Source organism: Pelodiscus sinensis, chromosome 26 (assembly GCF_049634645.1).
Source record: "Pelodiscus sinensis isolate JC-2024 chromosome 26, ASM4963464v1, whole genome shotgun sequence".
Taxonomy (NCBI): domain Eukaryota; kingdom Metazoa; phylum Chordata; order Testudines; family Trionychidae; genus Pelodiscus; species Pelodiscus sinensis.
This window is the reverse complement of record NC_134736.1, coordinates 22,283,430-22,302,976: the sequence shown is the minus strand read 5'-3', so window position 1 is coordinate 22,302,976 and position 19,547 is coordinate 22,283,430. Positions and strand designations below refer to the sequence as shown.

The 19,547-nt window shown below is 54.6% G+C and overlaps 7 non-coding genes across 7 annotated transcripts; 4 read left to right on the top strand and 3 right to left on the bottom strand.

Moving 5' to 3' along the window:
* Positions 1 to 795: 795 nt before the first annotated feature.
* TRNAK-CUU (transfer RNA lysine (anticodon CUU)) lies at positions 796 to 868 on the bottom strand. The gene has a single exon. It is a non-coding gene; the product is annotated as a tRNA-Lys (tRNA).
* A 1,720-nt stretch (positions 869 to 2,588) lies between these two features.
* Positions 2,589 to 2,661, top strand: TRNAV-GAC (transfer RNA valine (anticodon GAC)). The gene has a single exon. It is a non-coding gene; the product is annotated as a tRNA-Val (tRNA).
* Positions 2,662 to 5,037: 2,376 nt separating this feature from the next.
* TRNAS-GCU (transfer RNA serine (anticodon GCU)) lies at positions 5,038 to 5,119 on the top strand. Its single transcript has one exon. It is a non-coding gene; the product is annotated as a tRNA-Ser (tRNA).
* A 4,667-nt stretch (positions 5,120 to 9,786) lies between these two features.
* On the top strand, positions 9,787 to 9,860 carry TRNAM-CAU (transfer RNA methionine (anticodon CAU)). The gene has a single exon. It is a non-coding gene; the product is annotated as a tRNA-Met (tRNA).
* A 454-nt stretch (positions 9,861 to 10,314) lies between these two features.
* On the bottom strand, positions 10,315 to 10,388 carry TRNAM-CAU (transfer RNA methionine (anticodon CAU)). The gene has a single exon. It is a non-coding gene; the product is annotated as a tRNA-Met (tRNA).
* Positions 10,389 to 11,535: 1,147 nt separating this feature from the next.
* TRNAF-GAA (transfer RNA phenylalanine (anticodon GAA)) lies at positions 11,536 to 11,608 on the top strand. The gene has a single exon. It is a non-coding gene; the product is annotated as a tRNA-Phe (tRNA).
* A 951-nt stretch (positions 11,609 to 12,559) lies between these two features.
* Positions 12,560 to 12,641, bottom strand: TRNAS-UGA (transfer RNA serine (anticodon UGA)). Its single transcript has one exon. It is a non-coding gene; the product is annotated as a tRNA-Ser (tRNA).
* Between the last annotated feature and the right edge of the window lie 6,906 nt (positions 12,642 to 19,547).

Below are 19,547 nucleotides of genomic sequence, written 5' to 3'. Positions count from 1 at the left end.
ATTTCTTGCACAAAAAAACCCTGTTACCCATTCATACTACCTTCTTGTGCTAGAGCTCTTGCACAAGAGGGTTTATTCCTCATGGGGAGAGGAATAACTCTTGCCCAAGAAGGCCTCTTGAGTCATAAATTTAGTTGCTCAAGAACGCACGCGCAGTGTAGATGCTGCTCAAGTTTTTCCGCAAGAACGGCAATTCTTGAGCAAGAAGCCTGCAGTGTGGATGTAGCCCCTGGGTGCCCAGAGAGGGGCTGTCTAGTCACAGTCTGGCTCGGCGCGCGCTCTGCAATGGGAAGACGTCCACGGAGCAGGCAGATGGCAGCGGCACAGGGCTCTGGTGGGCCCAGCATCCAGAGGAGCGTTTCCGATACAAGTGTTTATTGACAGTGTCCGTCTCCGTTCTGATTTCACAGTGTGGTGAGACACTGGCACCCACAGCAACATGGATGGGGTGGCTGGAGGGAGTGGCTGGCGGGCGGCCGGTAGGAGCAGTGGCAAGTGGGCCTCATTTGCATATCTAATGAGCCACCATTGTTGTGGAAGAGGCTCTTGCGCCAGAAGGTGCAGGGGACAATCAGCGGGCGGAGGGTTATTTTTTCTCCTCCCTGGGCTGATGTGGCTAGAACTGAGGAGAAGAAAATCCTCTTCCCTTCTCCTCAGAAGATGGAAATTGCAGTTGGTTCTCTCTTTGGTTCTCCTAAAGCTGGACCCCAGGACTAGACTTTTTCTTTCTAAAACCCTGGTGAAAACTGAGAGCCAATTGCTCACAGGCTGAGAATGTGAGTTAAAGAAGGGCACCGCCCAGCATGGGGCTTGAACCCATGACACTGAGATTAAGAGTCTCACGCTCTACCAACTGAGCTAGCCAGGCTGTGAAAGAAAATTTTCCTAATACAGGCAGTCCCCGACTTACGTGGCTCCGACTTACGTCGGATCCCTAGATACGAACAGGGTGAGGCAACTCCCGCACATGCGCAGCAGCATTCCCGGGGCTCGCTCACCTGGGTCCTAGGATCCTCCTCCTCCTCGCGCCGGCTCCGACTGGGGTCCCGCAGAGCTGCCGGGCAGAGGAAAAGTGCCTCCCCACGCCCGCTGCCCCCCCACCCCCCTGCCAGCAACAGGCTGTCCCCTCCCCAGAGCAACAGGCTGCTCCCTCCCCTGAGCAACAGGCTGCGGAACAGACAAAAGCAGCCTCTCTGCCCCTCCTCCCCTCTATACATGCCGGGCTCCCGGAGCGCAGCAGCGTCCCCGGGGCTCGCTCACCTGGGTACTAGAATCCACCTCCTCCTCCTCTTCGGCCGGCTCCAACTGGCCTCTGCCTGCAGCAGCTGGCCACAGGGACAGGGATCCTGCAGAGCTGCCGGGCAGAGGAAAAGTGCCTCCCCACGCCCGCTGCCCCCCCCCGTGGCCTCGCATCCTGCACGCCTCCCCCCTCCCCCCCTGCCAGCAACAGGCTGCCCCCTCCCCTGAGCAACAGGCTGCCGAACAGCAGACAAAAGCAGCCTCTCCGCCCCTCCTCCCCCTATACATGCTGGGCTCCCTGGGCAAACAAAGACTCCACCAAAACAAACAAAGTGCTGGCCTCATTGTGTTAGCAAAAAAAGGACCCTCCTCCTAGAACCCTGGGTGGTGTGTGGAAATAAAGCTATTAGCTCAAAGCATGGTGCAGAGCTGTTTGGTATTTGATGAATTACTCCTTTGGTCCTGAGTTTGTCACAGGGACAGAAATAGATGTGAAATCTTCTGAACAGGGGAACAGACAGCAAAACAAACATTAGAGGGGAGTTAACCTTTCCCTATGCTATCCAAAACTAAAAAAAATGTTTGGCTAGAGTTTCCCCTACAATATGTACCAGTTCCGACTTACATACAAATTCAACTTAAGAACAAACCTACAGTCCCTATCTTGTACATAACCCGGGGACTGCCTGTATACCAGCGTCTACACTACCGCTGAGTTCTGTCGACATAACGTCGACAGAACTCAGCAATTTTGGCGACGCTGGTATACCTCATTTTACGAGGCATAACACCGTCTGTCAACAGAACTCTGTCGACAGAAGGCGTTATTACCTGTGACATCGCGTCCAGACTACGGAGTTCTGTCGACAAAGCAGCTTGCTTTGTCGACAGAACTCAATGTGTCTGGACGCTCTTTGTCGACGGAAGTTTTGTCGACAGTATCTGTCGACAAAACTTCCGTCGACAAAATGCAGTAGTCTAGACGTACCCAGAGAGAGAACCAACTGCAATTTCCATCTTCTGAGGAGAAGGGAAGAGGATTTTCTTCTCCTCAGTTCTAGCCACATCAGCCCGGGGAGGAGAAAAAATAAGCTTTGGCCTGCTGATTTTCCCCTGTCAGCTTCTGTAGCTTCAGCTCCTTCCACAGCAGCTCCAGCTTTGAGCTACAAATCTCAAGGGGCTGGTGAGGAAATGAGGAGCTGGCAGCTCGGGTTAGTGGCTTCCATGAGAACAAGAGGTGGAGTGTTCACAAGGTGCATTCCCCCCCCTGCAGAGCAGGGTGTTAGAAAGAGCCAGGAACAGAACAGTCAGACAAGTGCCATTCTCTGAAGAACAGTTGTGTGTTGGGTGTTTTTGTGGTGTAGTGCTTATCACATTTGCCTGACGTGCAAAAGGTTCCTGGTTCAAAACCAGGCACAAACACAGGGTCTTCTCTTATTGCTGCTCCCCTGGGTACTCGGGTAAGTGCAGCTCCTCCTGCCTGGGATAAGCCCAACTCACATGCGACGGGGGTGACATCAGCTGAGAATGCCCCTTGGTGCCAGCCTGGGGAAGCCAGATGGGTCAGGCCAGGCACCTGATGGACACTTGTGTCTCAGCCTCCCCTGCCCTCGGAAGCTGGCGTATGGGGCCGGCTCCTCCTGCTGCTTCCCTTGTGTGACTTTCCCAAGGAGAAGTGAGGCAGGAATGGGGCAGAGGAGCGAGGCCAAGCTGAGTGGGGCAGGACAAAAGCTCAACGTCTCAGTGGGACTCAGTAGGGTGAGCAGAGCCTCCCCCCCCTTGTTCTGCCAAAGCCTGTGGGGTGGGGCTGGCTGTGGGGAGGCAGAGGCCTGTGCCTGTCTCAGGGCATCCCAGGGAGGCTCCTTGCAGCCCAGGAGAAGAAGGGGGCTCTGGGTGGAAGGAAAACAAGCAAAGCTGGTCCCAGTGGGCCTGGGCCAGGGCTCCAGTTTGGCCCAGCTGAGTCACAGGTGCCTTGTGTAGGTCCCATGGTCTAAGAGGCAGCACTAAGGACTCTGAGTCAACCCTCTATCTATGCTGCACCTACACTTGAAATAAGATGTTACATCAGGGCTCTGTCTACACTACAGAGACAACGCTTTAGTCCAGGGAACACATCTGCCGAATTATTTTCAGAAGAGCAGACGTGCGTTTTTGGTGCCTTTGTGAGCCTCGTTTTATGAAGAAGAAGGGATGTTACAAAAAAAGGTTTTTTTCCCACTTTTGGCCCAGTGTAAACAGGCCAAAAATTGGAAAAGCTTCTTCCAGAAAAATCTATGCAAACTAGGGGTCACAATTTACCTAGCTTTTTTAGAAGAACAGTGTAGTGTAGACATAGCTTGAGTGATGCACAGCACAGATAGGAGACATGGAGGGACAAAAGGGTCTGTGGGCACCTGCAGCCTTTCAGAGCAGCCCTTGCCTCCACCCTCGCTGGGGTCTCCTGGGAACTGTCTGGACTAAAGCCCATCCTGGTGTCAGCCTAAGGATTTCCAGTTCTGTAAAAGCTGCTCTGCAAAGGAGGAAGAAGCTAAAGTGACGCTGGTGGGATTTGAACCCCCAACCTTTAAATGACTGACCCAAGTTATAGAGCACACCAAAGCTTAGAAGTCCAACACGCTTTCCATTGCGCCACAGAGCCTCATGGAATGTTGACTTTGCTGTCTCTAATATCTGCTTTGCAGCATGGCAGTTGCTGGGGGAAAAGAAAGGGGAGCCAGGTCTGTCTCGTTTGGGAGAGCAAGTAGGAAGAGGGAGGGGCCACTGAGCCCCCTGACAGTGAAAACAATTGGGCTATGTCTACGCTGGCAGGTTCTTGTGGCATTGCACAAGAGGGTTTTTCTTGCACAAGAAGGGGCTGTGTAGATGCTCCTTCTGGCACAAGAGCCTCTTCCACAACAATGGTGGCTCATTAGATATGCAAATGAGGCTCACCCACTCCCTTGGCCACTTGCCACTGCTTCTACCGGCCGCCCGCCAGCCACTCCCTCTAGCCACCCCATCCATGCTGCTGTGGGTGCCAGTGTCTCACCACACTGTGAAATCAGACCAGAGACGGACACTGTCAGTAAACACTCATATCAGAAACGCTCCTCTGGATGCTGGGCCCACCAGAGCCGTGTGCCGCTGCCATCTGCCTGCTCCGTGGACGTCTTCCCATTGCAGAGCGCGCGCCGAGACAGACTGTGACTAGACAGCCCCTCTCTGGGCACCCAGGGGCTACATCTACACTGCAGGCTTCTTGCTCAAGAATGGCCGTTCTTGTGCATAAACTTGAGGAGCATCTACACTGCACGCGCGTTCTTGAGCAATTAAATTTACAGCAAAACGTAGGAAAAGAGGGCTTCTTGGGCTAGAGTTATTCCTCTCCCCATGAGGAATAAACCCTCTTGTGCAAGAGCTCTTGCACAAAAAGGTAGTATGAATGGGCAACAGGATTTTTTCGTGCAAGAAACCCCTATGGCTAAAATGGCCATCAGAGCTTTCTTGCACAAGAGAGTGTGCACACTGCCATGAACATTCTTGCGCAAAAGCACATGGCAGTGTGGACGTGCTCTTGCACAAGACATTTTGCACAAGAACTCCTGCACAAAAAAGTTCTTGTGTAAGAAGCCTGCAGGGTAGATGTAGCCAGGGGGTGTTTGTGTTTGTTACGAGCACTGAGCTTTGTACAACAGCCCAGGGAACATTGTGAAAAGCCAAAACCTTCCTGCCCTGGGTGTCCCTGGCCAGCCAGCAAGTGGCACAAAGGTTCCTGGCAGTGATGGCTGTGAGTAATTGGTGACAAATCCTAGTAGCTCAGATGAGGTGGCCGAGTGGTTAAGGTGATGGGCTGCTAATCCATTGTGCTCTGCATGCATGGGTTCAAATCCCATCCTCATCGGGTGTTTGCAGCCCTTCCTCTTGCTTCTCCCAGATCTCTCTTCAGTTCAGCGCCAGCCCCTCCTGTAACCCTGCCTGCCCCAGCCCCTCCCACTGCAGCCTGGGGAAAGGGGAAATCTCCTCAAGGGGAAACCTCACAAAGGAGATTCCAGGCAGCCAGGCCATGGGGGTCTCTGAGATGCCCCACCCCTGCAGCCTGTCCCACCTGGCTGTTGCCATGGTCCCTCTGTGAGGTCAGTGTCTCCCAACCAATGAGCTGAGGTGCTGAAAAAGTTCCTTGTGATGTCACTGCTGCCTTGCAGGCTCATGTCCTGTCCCTGGCCAGCCCCTTGGCATGTGTGAGCTGCTCCCCCTCTGCCCCCGTCACTCAGGGCTGGTTCTGGGGCTCACGCAGGGAACATCAGAGGCTGCTCAGGGGGCCACATGCCCCCAAGGTCACCTTTTAAATGTCAGGGCAAGCCAGGATCTATCCCATCCCTTCCCCAAGACCCCACCACTTTGCTGAGCCCCTGCCCTCCCCAAACCTTTCCATGGACTCTTGGTTACTAATGGACACTTGCCACTAATGACATAATCACACCCCAGCCATTTCTCTAGGGCTGCAGCTGGGGAGAAAAGTTTAATTGAAATCATTAAATGATTAAGTGTTTGAACTGTCTCATGTTAGTTGATCAAACTTTATTTGAAATAAAACAAAACATTACGGCCGGCACAAAAGGTTTTGGTGCCACACCCCTAGAGACTCTGGAACAAAGACGACACACGAGAAGAACCCAACTTCCTTCCTTTTGCTGTGACATGGATGGATCTAGCTCAGGTTTCACTCAGGGGGTCTGTCTGCATGTGAAGTACCTGTGACAGCCCCTGTGCTCCTCTGCCCCTCATCAGCAGAGAGTGTGTACACTGCCACAGACATTCTTGCCCAAAAGCACATGGCAGTGTGCACGTGCTCTTGCACAAGACATTTTGCACAAGAACTCTTGCACAAAACAGTTCTTGTGTAAGAAGCCTGCAGGGTAGATGTAGCCAAGGGGTGTTTGGGTTTGTTACGAGCACTGAGCTTTGTACAACAGCTCAGGGAACTTTGTGAAAAGCCAAAACCTTCCAGCCCTGGGTGTCCCCTGCCAGCCAGCGAGTGGCACAAAGGTTCCTGGCAGTGCTGGCTTTGGGTAATTGGTAACCAATCCCAGCAGCTCAGATGAGGTGTCCTGCCCTCCCTAAACCTTGGTTACTAATGGAAACTTGCCACTAATGACATAATCACACCCCAGCCATTTTACTTCTCCCAGATCTCTCTTCAGTTCAGTGCCAGCCCCTCCTGTACCCCTGCCTGCCCCAGCCCCTCCCACTGCAGCCTGGGGAAAGGGGAAATCTCCACAGAGACACTCCCAGCTGGGACCCTCAATCCCTTCTGCCCTCAAGGGGAAACCTCACAAAGGAGATTCCAGGCAGCCAGGCCATGGGGGTCTCTGAGATGCCCCAGCCCTGCAGCCTGTCCCACCTGGCTGTTGCCATGGTCCCTCTGTGAGGTCACTGCCTCCCAGCCAATGAGCTGAGGTGCTGTAAAAGTTCCTTGTGATGTCACTGCTGCCTTGCAGGCTCATGTCCTGCCCCTGGCCAGCCCCTTGGCATGTGTGAGCTGCTCCCCCTCTGCCCCCGTCACTCAGGGCTGGTTCTGGGGCTCACACAGGGAACATCAGAGGCTGCTCAGGGGGCCACATTGCTAGGCCAGGGGCCCCCCTGTGGGGCTGTGAGTGTTGCTGTCCCTGCTGTACAGACAGGGCCATAGAGCCTCAGGAGGCTGCAGCGGTGGGAGACACTTCCCTGGTTTCAAGAGGGAGACGAGACGTCAAGGCCCATGACTCGGAGCCAGCTACAGATACCCATGGAAAGCTAATTTTCAGAGGGGTGTGATCAGCCCTTCCTGTGTATCTGGCTTCTTCAAAGGGGCTTAATCAGGAGCTAAAAGTTGAAGAATGGACATTTAGAAGGTGAATTTCTGTCTCTGGGAGTCTTTCCTGTGTACCCTAGTGGCCTAATAGACAAGGTATTGGTGTCCTAAGCCAGGGTTTTGGGTTCAAGTCCCACTTGGGGTGACAGTTTACTCTCAGTGACAACGAATTTACTTTCCTCTACTCTCTGACACAATTGGCAAGGATTCTCTACAGAAACTGACAAGACAATGCTGGTGTTAGGTGCAGATCTGAGGGCTAAAAGCCTACGCATCATAATGAAACAGCAAATTTTGCCCTAGAAGGCCCAGGAGTGACAGCCAAAGGGAGGTGACTGTAGCAGAGCAGGGTCTGTCTGGAGACAAAGTGGAGCCTGAGGATGAGAAGGCCCATGAGAGGCAGAGACTCCAGAGCAGTGGGGGGTTAGTTACTTGGTTTGCCTGGTGGCGCTTGGGCGGTGGAGAAGCTGTGAAGCTCTGAGAGTGGATAAGGTCCCTGGCTGAGCTGCGCCACCTGCCGTGTGTGTGACTCAAACTGTCCCTCGTCCCCTTTTGTGTGTCTATTGCGCTTCCAGCGTCTTTCCTCAGGCACGTTCATCCAGCAAAGACCCCCCCAGGGATCTTGTATCTTCCTTTGTGCAGCTCAGCCACAGACACAGCAGAAGGGTTTTTCTGCAGCCACCGGCCCCAGCCCCTCTCTCTAGGGAACTGCAGCCCCTCGGACCAGGCAGCTGCTCCCAGCATTCAGGAGGCACCAGGCCAAGAAGAAACCGTCTGATACAGTGCTGCCAGGGAGGGGCCTCTCCGCTAGTCGCTATTCCCGTTCCAGGAGCAGAGCGAGTTTTGCCCTGGGCACCAATATTGAGGGCGTGTGCACGTGTGTGTGTGTGAGTCCCCCTGGTATCCATTGGCTCCTGCTGGGGGGTGGAGGGTCCCCAGGCCCCATAGCTCCTCCTGGGGAGGGGTAGAGGAACCCCTGGTCCAGTATTTCCTGCTGTGGAGAAGTAGAGGGACCCCATCCCCTATAGCTTCTGCCGGGGGGGACCCTGACCCCTCATCTCCTGACGCTGTTTCAGTTTTTCCCTGGTGGATGCTCCAGACAGGAGGGATGCCAGCGCACTGGTCCAGCCCGGGCCGGCAGTGATGGTTTTTATACATGCAGGGAAATGCCCCGGCTTCTCCCCCTCACAGAGCTGCTGCCTCTCCGGGAGGTGGATGAACTGCAGGTGTGGGACAGCTCCCTGCCAGCAGGGACAGCAGCCAAGGCACCAAATATCGCTGGGTCTGCAGCCAGTGTTGGGAACTGGGCAGGGAACAGGAGGCTTTTGTGTCACACACGTCTCAGGTAGGACGGACCCTCACTGAGCCCAGACTGTGACTGGTCCTAGCCAGGAATGTGTCCGGGGCTGGTTTGTGACACTCTAAGGCCGTATCAACACTGGGTGTAAGAGCGACGCTGCCGCGGTCGATGTTCCGGGCTCTAGGGAAGACCGGCTGATTGGAACTGAGCTGTGCAGAGTCTTGCAAAGGGAACCGCAACTTCTCTGGAGATTTGCTGAGTTTTATATGAGGGTTTATCAGAAGGGACGTTGTGAGCTCTGGAACAAGGTGGGTGGGGGCATGAAAACTGCACCCAGGTGGGGGAAGTAGCTCAAGTGGTAGAGCGCTCGCTTTGCATGTGCGAGGCAGTGGGATTGATACCCACATTCTCCAGTGATAGTCATTTGTTCCTTTTTATCACACACAGAGTGAGCCAGGGGCTAAGTGCTTCCAGGGGCTCCTTCCCTCTTCCCATAAGGCAACGGGCTGGTTTCCGCAGTGCATGGGGTGTCCTGTTTGCCTCACAGGGAGCAGTTCCCAGGCTAAACGTCAGGCAGGCAAAGTCCAGCCTGTAACACCCAGTGGAGGGGATTCGCCTGCCTGGGGAGGGCAGGAGCAGACCAGCCCTTGGGAGCTTGGCTGCCAGCTGCTTAGCACATCTGGACACAGAAGAATCCCAAGACTTGGTTCTGCCAGGCTCCAGTTTCCCCTCTTCTGTTTCTTTTCAGCTCCCTGCAAACTGCCTCCCAGCTGTGGGTGAGGCTGAGTGTGTGTCCATCTCCGCCTCAGGCCAAGTGTTCGCATGTTTCATATCGAAGGAAACTCCTCCTCCCTTTTGTCCTGCCTACCTTTCCTGAACAATCTGAACCCTTCTGTGTGAAAATTCCAGTCCTGTATTATCCCACCAAGTCCCTGTGATACCAACTTCTTCCTGCTCATGGTCCTGTGTGTCTGTACCAGCATCTAAGACACAGATTAGATTTTCCTTCCAGTGGTCCCTTGTCCCTCCTTTATCTCTGCGGTTACAGCCCCTGCTCTCTCCCATTTCTGGCCCATCTCCCAGGTGTCCATGTTGTTCACTTACCTGTGGGCTTTGGGCACCTGCCCCCATCAAACCTAGTTTAAAGCCTCCTCACTAGGTTAGCCAGTCTGCACCCAAATACTCTTCCCTTCCTCGACAGGTGAACCCCAGCCCTGCTGAGCAGCCCTTCCTGCAACAGCATCCCATGGGCATGGAAGCCAAAGTCCCCTGCCCACTGAGCTGTAGCTTTCTGTGCCCAGGGGTCAGACACCGCCTGGGCTCGATGGCTGGAGGGAAGTGGAGAACGGCTGCAATTTGGGAGTCAAAAGTGTTGTGTGGAAACATAAAGAGCCATTTTAAAGCAACTTTGGAGGAGGGCACCATGGCTTAGCTGGCTAAAGCACCTGCCTCATAAACAGGAGATCCTGGGTTCAAGTCCCAGTGGTGCCTTGTTGTAGCCTTTGCTCACATTTGCTTATGTCCTTCTGGGACACCGAAGAGGCCTCCTCTGGCCACCCATGGAACTGCTGGTTCAGGAAAAGGCTCATTTGAGAGGGGTATTGGGAAGAAGGAAACCACAAGCCTGGAGCCCCTGCAGAAGCTACTGGCAAGGCAGGGCTCTGACTGCAATTGCTGGGATAGGAGAGCCAGCACCACAGACCCTTGTGATTCCCTCAGGGGGTCAGGTCAGGGCCTAGAGAGCCTGAGGGAGTAACTCCTGCAGCCATAGAGAGTCAGAGAGTCAGGGTCTGTGGGCATCAGGTGCTTCTCACTTGTTGTTTCCTTCTTCCAAAAACACCTCCCCACTCAGCCTTTTCCTGAGCCAGCAGTTCCATGGGTGGCCAGGGGAGGCCTCTTCTGTGCCCCAGAAGGACATAAGCAAATGTGAGCAAAGGCTACAACAAGGCACCACTGGGACTTGAACCCAGGATCTCCTGTTTATGAGGCAGGTGCTTTAGCCAGCTAAGCCATGGTGCCCTCCTTGAAAAGGGTTTTGAAACTGTTCTGCTTTATGGTCCCAGACACCCCCTTCCCATTCCAAAGTGCAGCCGTTCCCCATTCCCCTCCAGCTCTTGCCATGACTCAAGGCCTGCGCAGCCCAAGACATTTGATCCAAAACAGAACTGGATCATTTAATGCAGGGAAGGTCAATCAATGGCATTTAACCAGGATGGACAGGGCAGGTGTCCCTAGCTGGTGTATTCTAGAAGCTGGGAATGGGTGACAGGAGGGATCACTTAACAATTGTCTGTCCTGACGATTCCCACTGGGCAATGGAATTGGCTGCTGTCATGAGACAGGATCCTGGGCTAGTTGGGCAACTGGCATGGCCCAGTCTGTCTGTTCTGATGTTCTGTTTGGTTTCTGTTCTTGTCCCCTCTGGGCAAGGGAGAATGGACCCATGTCCTGAAGGGGACAGAAAGTGGCCTGTGAAAGGCTAGTGTAGGTGAGCAAACAGGCTTTATGTGTCCCTGATGGTCTAGTGACTAGGATTCAACACTTTCACTTCTGAGATCTGGGTTTAATTCCCAGTCAGGGAAACCAGCCTCATCTGTATTAATGAAATCTGCCAAGTCTTTGCCCTTTTCCATCACAGGGAGGGCCTGTGGGTTGAGGGAGGGGAGGGGCTGGGGTGCCAGAGGCAGGGTCTGACTGGGAGACACTCGCAGCAGCCAAGCACATTTCTCAGGCAGCCCCTTCCCTGCGCAGGGGGCACAGGTCACACGCCTGGGTGAATAAGAGCTTGTGGGGACTGGCCAGGGCTTCAAGCAGGCAGCTCCCATTGGCCACAAACAAGCTGGGAGCAGGGCCCAGGCATGAAGCATTTTCCTCTACAGCTGAGAGACACAAAGGGCCCAGCAGCCCCTTCTCTCAGCTGTGCGTGGGGGCAGGGCGAGCAGGGAATCTGCCTGAGGCTCCTTCCTGCCATGTTGGGTGGCTTCATGGGCTGGATCCAGCCCGCTGGCCTGTATTGCCCAGGCCTGGCTTAGGGGGAACCTTGGCTCTGGGCTGTGGGGGAGGGGCGCTGTGGAAAGGCCAGTCTGGCCTTCCTGGGCTGGGCATGACGACATGCGGCCAAACATCCTGGACAGAGAATTACAGGCCACACAGGACTCTTATCACAGCCAAAGTAGCTCAGTGTGGAGAGCGTTAGACTGAAGAACTAAAGGTCCCTGGTTCAATCCCAGGCTTTGTCATGCTCCAATAGGGGCTAATTACTTCAAGTTGATGGTTTTGCTTAGAGCTGTTATCACAACCTGCACTGCAGGAGAAAAGGGGAGATGAGCTGCATCTTGGGGCTCTTCCTGCTTTCTCTTGGCCCTGGGTCTCTATCCTGCCACAGGGCAGGTACAAGGGCTACAGTTGGGGGGAATCAGGTGACACCACAAAAAACACTCCCTGTTGGCAGTGCTGGAACATGGCACCACATGAGCATGTTGCTAACACCCATGTCTCCCCCCCCCCCCCCCAGACCACTAGAAATGTCCAGCAGCTCTGCCCTTGCACCCTGGAGTTGTCTGTCTGGGCCATGCACTCACACACACACCGGCCCCTCCCTTTCTAGGGCAGGGCTCCTGCTGTTCCTTGCTTTACTCAATCTGTTCCCATTTTTTGCTTGGCTTTGAACCAGGAGCCTTTTGCACATTAAGCAAACACGATAACCACCACCCCACAGAAACATGCTTGTCAGTTTTTTTCTGTACATAAACTTGGACAAATATTCTGTTACCAATTCTTTGCCCAAGGCAGAGCAAGAGCAGGGAACAAGACCCCCCCCCCAATACTTCTCTAGACCCTTTCCTCCCAACATGGGGGGGCTGTGCGCCTCGGGAGGAGTGACCCACATCATATGCCCTTCATGGATGGACCTTTGGGGGCAGGCCCAGACGCTCCATCCTCTCACTCAACTCCTATCACACACTGGAGCAGGGCAGCGCCCAGGGGTAGGGCTGAGCCATGGGGTGCTGGGCAAGGGGCAGAGGCTGCAGGAGCTGAGCGTTTCCCTAGAGCCCAGGGACCCATAACAAGGCACCATGCCCCGTGTCTCTCTCGGAAAGGTGCAGAAAGGGATTGACTGGGGACAGGGAGAGTGGCTCAGGGGTTGTGCAGCTTGTTGCCTGGTTAGGGCGTGGCCAAAACACAGGCCTCGCTGTGAGCAGGATTTGAACCTGCGCAGGGAAACCCTATTGGATTTCAAGTCCAACGCCTTAACCACTCGGCCATCACAGCTGTGAAGTCAGCAGTGTCCCAGGATCAGGGAAAGTGGTAAATAATCCCAGTGCCCAGGCCTGACCTCACCCGCCTGTCAGCCAACGGTCAGGGCAGTGAGTCCCTTATGACCGGCTGAAGTTCTTTTAAATTGTGCTTGGTTCTGTTACAGCAACTGAAGGAGTCAGGTTAAAGCTTAAACAGTTACTATTTTATTGTTACAGGGTAAACTTAGTTGTTAAATGCTACTACTGTGTTACAGATAACACAGACACTACAAAGGACAGAACAGAAATTACACTAAGAAGTCACTTACAGGTACCATGAAACCCTTTGGTTCTCTGAGCTCTTATTAAATGCATGCAAAATAGACACATAGCAGGTATATTCTCACCCCTGCGTTCCAGACTTGGCGTGGCCAGCGTCTTTCTCTCAATCCCTCGGGAAGAAGTAGGGCGAGGTTGGGCGTCCCACAGACCTCGGGAGACAATCAATACCTGCCAGCAGGTATAGATGATTGGAGCTCAAATAGGGTGGGCTGCTGAACCTCTTTTATACCCCTTGGGTCATGTAGGCTTCTTCCTGGGCTCAAGTGGCCATTAAGGAAAAATGGCTTTGAATGCCAAGTTTCCCACGAAGGGTGCAAAGCATAATTTACACCTGGGAAAATGCAGACAATGGGCACCTCTAGTATGTGTTGGGCGAAGATTCCTCTCTGGGACAGTGCAGGCGTGTCAATTACTGGTACTAGCCATCAGGGCGACGGGAGGCCCCGGGTCGTCAGCTAGCCCATTTACTGTCTGGTTTCTGTTTATGGTAGAGTCAGGGACAGGCAGCAAACCTGTGTTCCCAGGGCATCAAAGGCTGACTGCCTTTCTCTTGCTCTCTGGGGGGGGGGGGGAAACAAGATGGGGCTCGTGGAAAAACAAGATGGGGTTTTGTGTCTGGCTACACCGCCCCACAGAATTCACACAGCAAACCTGGCTTCCAGCGCACAGGGCAAGCTTGGGGGCTCATTGCTGGGCCGTGGGGTGAAGCATCAAACCAGCCCCCTCCTGCGGGGCCTGTGAGTGTTGCTGTCCCTGCTGTACAGACAGGGCCATGGGGGCAGGGAGAGGTTCACTGAATGGGCCAAGGTCACCCAGCTAGTTAGAGTCAAAATCTGCCCCCAGCTCCCTGCCCCACCCACTGATGTGCTGACTCCCTCGCTGCCAGGGGCTGTTTGCATTGGCCTCTTTTGTTTTCTTTTCTGCTGTGAGACATTGGGACAGTTGGCCAGGGCGTCCCGCAGTTGCCATCTCCCTCTGTGCAGGTGCTGTCCAGAGCCCCGACTAGCAAACGCTGACACTGCTGTTAGATCCAGACCAGAGGGGAGTGTTTAAGGGTTATTTCAGAAGAAGGGTTTTCTCCCCAAATAACTGCATCTAAACGTTGTTTTTTATTTCATAATAAAGTATTTTGAAACAGCACCCAGACACGATTATGCAAATGTAGCGCAGGATATTTAAATCCCGGTTTCATTTACAATTTTGAATGTCTCCATTTGCATCCCTCTCCTGAAGGAGACTGCAAGTGTCGACATGTCCTGGGTGTTGCAACCTCCCAGCACTCACCTGATGTTCCCTCCCCGCTGCCTGAAGCCGTTTGGGAGTCCTCCTGCATCCCCTGGAGCTGCAGGTCATCAGCGTTGTCATCCTGAAGCTGCAGCCGCTGCTGCCCAGGTGTCTCCATCCCAGACTCCACAACTCTCCCTGGAGACAGGGGCTCCCACACCCCGGGATTCGGTCCAGTTCCTCACAGTATGCACAGTGCTGCGGTGCTCCCCAGAGCGGGACCTGTCCTCACGGGCCCTCACATACCCCTCCCGCAATTCGTTTACCTTGGGTCTGACTTGGTCTAGGATGCAAGAGCGGGGAGGTGGCCTTTCTCTGCAAGGCCATCAGCCATTGGGCCATATGTTAGATACTTTCATGGAGGTTAGGTCCATAAAAGGCTATTAGCCAGGGGATAAAATGGTGTCCCTGGCCTCTGTTTGTCAGAAGCTGGAGAAAGATGGCAGGAGACAAATCGCTTGATCGTTGTCTTCAGTCCACCCCCTCCGGGGCACCTGGTGCTGGCCACTGTCGGCAGACAGGACACTGGGCTAGACGGACCTTTGATCTGACCCAGTACGGCCGTTCTGATGTTCATATGTTCACAAATGTCCACATTCCTCCTCCTGGACTGCCGGGCCTGCAGAGACTCCCCCTCGGATCACAGCTCCAAGAGGGTCTTTATCTCTGGCCCAGACACTGACAGTGCCCAGTGTTTCTGTCCCTTGCTTGGTCCTGTGACCAGGGCTGGATTAAGGCCTGGGCTAGCCGGGCAGCTGCCCTTTATAGCTGCCATCAGGCGCCGCGTGCCTGGCTCTTGGATTGTGGGCTGCAGTAGCTCCCAGCAGCCACCCTGCAGTGGCTGCCCGGGGCGGGGGGCCACGTGAACCCCTGCAGCGCCGGCCAGCAGCGCCCTCCCCCCATGGCTGCGGGGCCCTGCATGGCCAAACTCAGCCTGCCCCAGGTGCCCTAAGGCTGCCCACCAGCAGCGGTAGCCGGGCTGGGCCAGGCACGTGCATCCTGCCACCACCAGCTACATGCATGCGCCCTCCTCCAACCCGGGGCGCAATTGAACTGTCAGCCCGGGGCACCGGAATGGCTCGGTCCGGCCCTGCCTGTGATGTGTCCCTGGAGGGGTCTCTGGGGGCTTGTGCCTGTGACATGGCTCTCCGGAAGGCAGAAGTGCTCGATCTTAGGCAAAGGACCCAGAAACAACACTTTACAGCAACAAACACGAGAACAGCTCTTGGTCCGCATCCCCGGGCCACACAGAGTATCCAGAAGTCACTTCCCCACCTCTCCCTTGTCTGCTCTAGAACTTAGCCCAAAGTCTGATAAACTCTACTCTCCCACCCAACAACCTCTGGGACTCCTCTCCTGCCTGGCTCCTCACACCACGGAGAGCGCAGGGCAGCCACTGCCCCAGCGTCACCACTTCTGGTCTCTGCCAAATGACCAAGAAGTTCTGCTTTACCCAAACCACACAGGCACCCTCTGGCTGCTGGCTAGCCTCATGGCAGACATGGGCTTCCCTCACTAATTTTCCCAGCACCTTTACAGGTAGGCATTGGTGGCATAGTGGTGCGCATAGCTGCCTTCCAAGCAGTTGACCTGAGTTCGATTCCCAGCCATTGCAATGTAAAGAGGGAGCATCAAAACTCCTTGCTGGGGTTTTACTTGAAGCCTGAAAAAACAGGCACAAATGGGTCCTGCAGCTGTGGGCTTCCTCTCACAGCTCTTTATCCTCTCCAAGAGCATGCACAGTAATGTGGTTCCTCCCTCACATACCTCTGCTGTGATTCCTTGACCTTGGCTCTAGGATGCTCAGGGAGGAGGGAGGTGGCCTTTCTTTGCTAGACAATTGGCCATTCTGCCATAAATGTCCACATTCCTCCGCATGGACTGCAGGGCCTGCAGAGACTCCTCCTCGGGCCACAGCTCCAAGACGGTCTGTATCTGTGGCCCAGACAATGACAGTGCCTGATGTTTGCTGCCCCTTGCTTGATTTGATTCCCAGCCAATGCAAGGTGGGAAGGGAACAGGCAACCTCCTGGGGGAGATCTTATTTAACCCTGAGCAACAGGCACAAGTGGGTCCCACAGCCAAGGGCTCCCTCTCACCGCTTTTCGTGGGGAGCAGCTCAAACAAAACTAATTCAGCTGTTGTGGGGTCTGCATGGGGCTTGTACCCGTGACATGGGCATTATTAGCATCAAGCTCTAAACAGCTGAGCCAGCAGGCCCATGAGTAGCCCTACAATAGAGGGAAGAGAAGAGTTTTCCCTGCTATTGGGGAAAGCCGGCCAGGTCAAAGGCCTTTCAGCCACTCAGTCTGGAGCCTCCTCCTACCAATTTTCTGGACTGTTTCCTGAAAAGCTCTCAGCCTTTTGCCTGTTTCTGCTTCCCTGTCCATAGCAGGCAGCTAAAGTAGAGGGGCAGGGGTAGAACAGTCACCCCAGCAAATATATCTGTGGCCAGCACAAGGATTGAATCCTTGGCATTACTAGTATCATGCACTAACCAACTGAGCTAGTCAGCCAACCAAAACATAGGTTCCAAATAGCCCTTTCAGAAAGGCACGTCCAGCAGCTGAAGGGCTGTCTCTGCAGCTGCCAATGGCTCTTCTCTGACAGGGCCACTGTGATGTGGGCTGGCTCATCCAGCTGGTTTGAGGGTTGGTCAAGGTGGCTGGCGGCCGGCATGGCACACTGAGACCCAGGGCAAAGAGGCAGCTGGAATCTCTTGCTGCCAGCACCTTGCCTCTCAGCTTCTTCCCTGTCAGCAGCAGCCGCAGCGCCTTTCAGTCACTGGGTCAGCCCAGGAAGGGAGGCAGGAATGGGGGCAAGTAGGGAGTCAGGCTGAGGGGGGCAGGCAAAGCTCATCTTGCCTTGCAGGGCCACTGTCACAGCTTCTCTCTTGTGCGCTGCTGAGGAGAAAAACACCCTGAGCAGGATCATAAAGACCAATTTAAAAGAGAATTTAGACGAGGGCACCAAGGGGACAAGAGTCAGAGCCTGGCAACTTCTGGGACGCAGAAGAGGCCTCCCCTGGCCACCCATGGAACTGCTGGAAAAGGCTGATTGGGGAGGAGCGTTGGGAAGAAGGAAACCACAAGCCTGGAGCAGGTACAGAGGCTGCTGTGACTGGCACTGGCAAGGCGGGGCTCTGACTGCAATTGCTGGGACAGGAGAGCCAGCACCACACGCCCTTGTGATTCCCTGGGGGTGTCCGTGCTCAGAGAGCCTGAGGGCGCAACATCTGCAGCTCCTGCAGCCATGGAGAGTTAGGGTCTTAGGGCATCAGGTGCTTCTCACTTGTGGTTTCCTTCTTCCCAACACTCCTCCCCAATCAGCATTTTCCTGAACCCTCAATTTCATGGGTGGCCAGGGGAGGCCTCTTCTGTGCCCCAGAAGGACATAGGAAAATGCAAGCACAGGCTGCAATAAGGCACCACCAGGCATTGAACCCAGGATCTTCTGTTTATGAAACAAGCACTTTAGCCAGCTGAGCCATGGTACCCTTCTCAGGGGGTTGGGTGAATCTCCTTTATGGTCCCAGACAACACCTTTGACTCCCAAAGTGCAGCAATTTCCTTCCAGGCAGTGTCTGCGGCTGAGTTGCACAAAGGAAGATACAAGATCGCTGGGGGGGTCTTTGCCGGATGAACGTGCCTGAGGAAAGATGCCGGAAGCGCAAAAGACACACAAAAGGGGACGAGGGACAGTTTGAGTCACACACACGGCAGGTGGCGCAGCTCAGCCAGGGACCTTATCCACTCACAGAGCTTCACAGCTTCTCCACACGCCAAACCCCACCAGGCAAACTGCCCCATGGGCCTTGCCCGCACCATGCTCAGGGCCTGGGGATTGTCTGTCCATTTGCCAGACCAAATAACTAGCCCCCCACTGCTCTGGAGTCTCTGCCTCTCATGGGCCTTCTCATCCTCAGGCTCTTCTTTGTCTCCAGACAGACCCTGCTACAGCCACCTCCATCTGGCTGTCACTCCTGGGCCTTCTAGAGCAAAATGTGCCCCTTCATTCCGACACCTGGGCTTTTAGCAACCAGATCTGCACCTAACACCAGCACTTGCTAGTGAGGGGTCTGAACAGTTTCTGTAGAGAAGGAGACAGCAACTGCCCATCATCCTTGCCAACTACTTCAGAGAGCAGAAGAACTCTTTGTCAGTGAAAGGAAACTGTCACCCCAGCTGGGACTTGAACCCACAATTCCTGATTCAGGAGGCCAGTGCATTGCCTATTAGGCCCATGCAGCACACAGAAAAAATTGCCAGGGAAAGAAATTCACCCTTCTAAATGGCCCTTCTTCAACTTTTAGCTCCTGATTAAGCCCCTTTGAAGAAGCCAGATACACAGGAAGGGCTGATCACACCCCTCTGAAAATCAGCTTTCCATGGGTATCGGTAGCTGGCTCCGAGTCATGGGCCCTGACATCTCGCCTCCCTCCCGAAACCAGGGAAGTGTCTCCCACCGCTGCAGCCTCCTGAGAATCTATGGCCGTGTCTGTACAGCAGGGACAGCAACACTCACAGGCCCCAATATGTCCCCCTGAGCAGCCTCTGATGTTCCCTGCTTGAGCCCCAGAACCAGCCCTGAGTGACGGGGGCAGAGGGGGAGCAGCTCACACATGCCAAGGGGCTGGCCAGGGGCAGGACATGAGCCCTGGGAGGCAGCAGTGACATCACAAGGGCCTTGTGCAGCACCTCAGCTCATTGGTTGGGAGGCAGTGACCTCACAGAGCAACCTTGGCAACAGCCAGGTGGGACAGGCTGCAGGGCTGGGGCATCTCAGAGACCCCCATGGCCTGGCTGCCTGGAATCTCCTTTGTGAGGTTTCCCCTGAGTGTCAGTCCTGGCTGAAGCCTGGCTACAGAGAGAGGAGGCCAATGCAAACAGCCCCATGGCAGCGAGGGAGTCAGTGCATGGGTGGGTGGATCTGGGGGTAGAGTTCAGCTCTAACTCACTAGGGGTGCGTCCCATAGTTCAAAATAATCAATGTGCCTATTTTGAAATAGCTTATTTTGTAATTTGGGGCTGGCTACACAGCACTTACTTCGAAATAAATCACAAGTGGCCCTTTCCGAAAGACGCCTTGGGCATCTGCAGGAACCTTGTGGGCTCTGGAACAATGTGCGTGGGGCAGGAGAGCTTTCTTTTTGTCCCAGCAGGGGAGTTAGCTCAAGTGGTAGAGTGCTCGCTTAGCATGCAAGAGGCAGTGGGATCGATGCCCACATTCCCCAACTGCAGCTCAGTTCTTATCCCTTACTTTAAGGGTCAGGGGCTCAGTGGCCCCCTCCCTCTTCCTACCTGCTCTCCCAAAA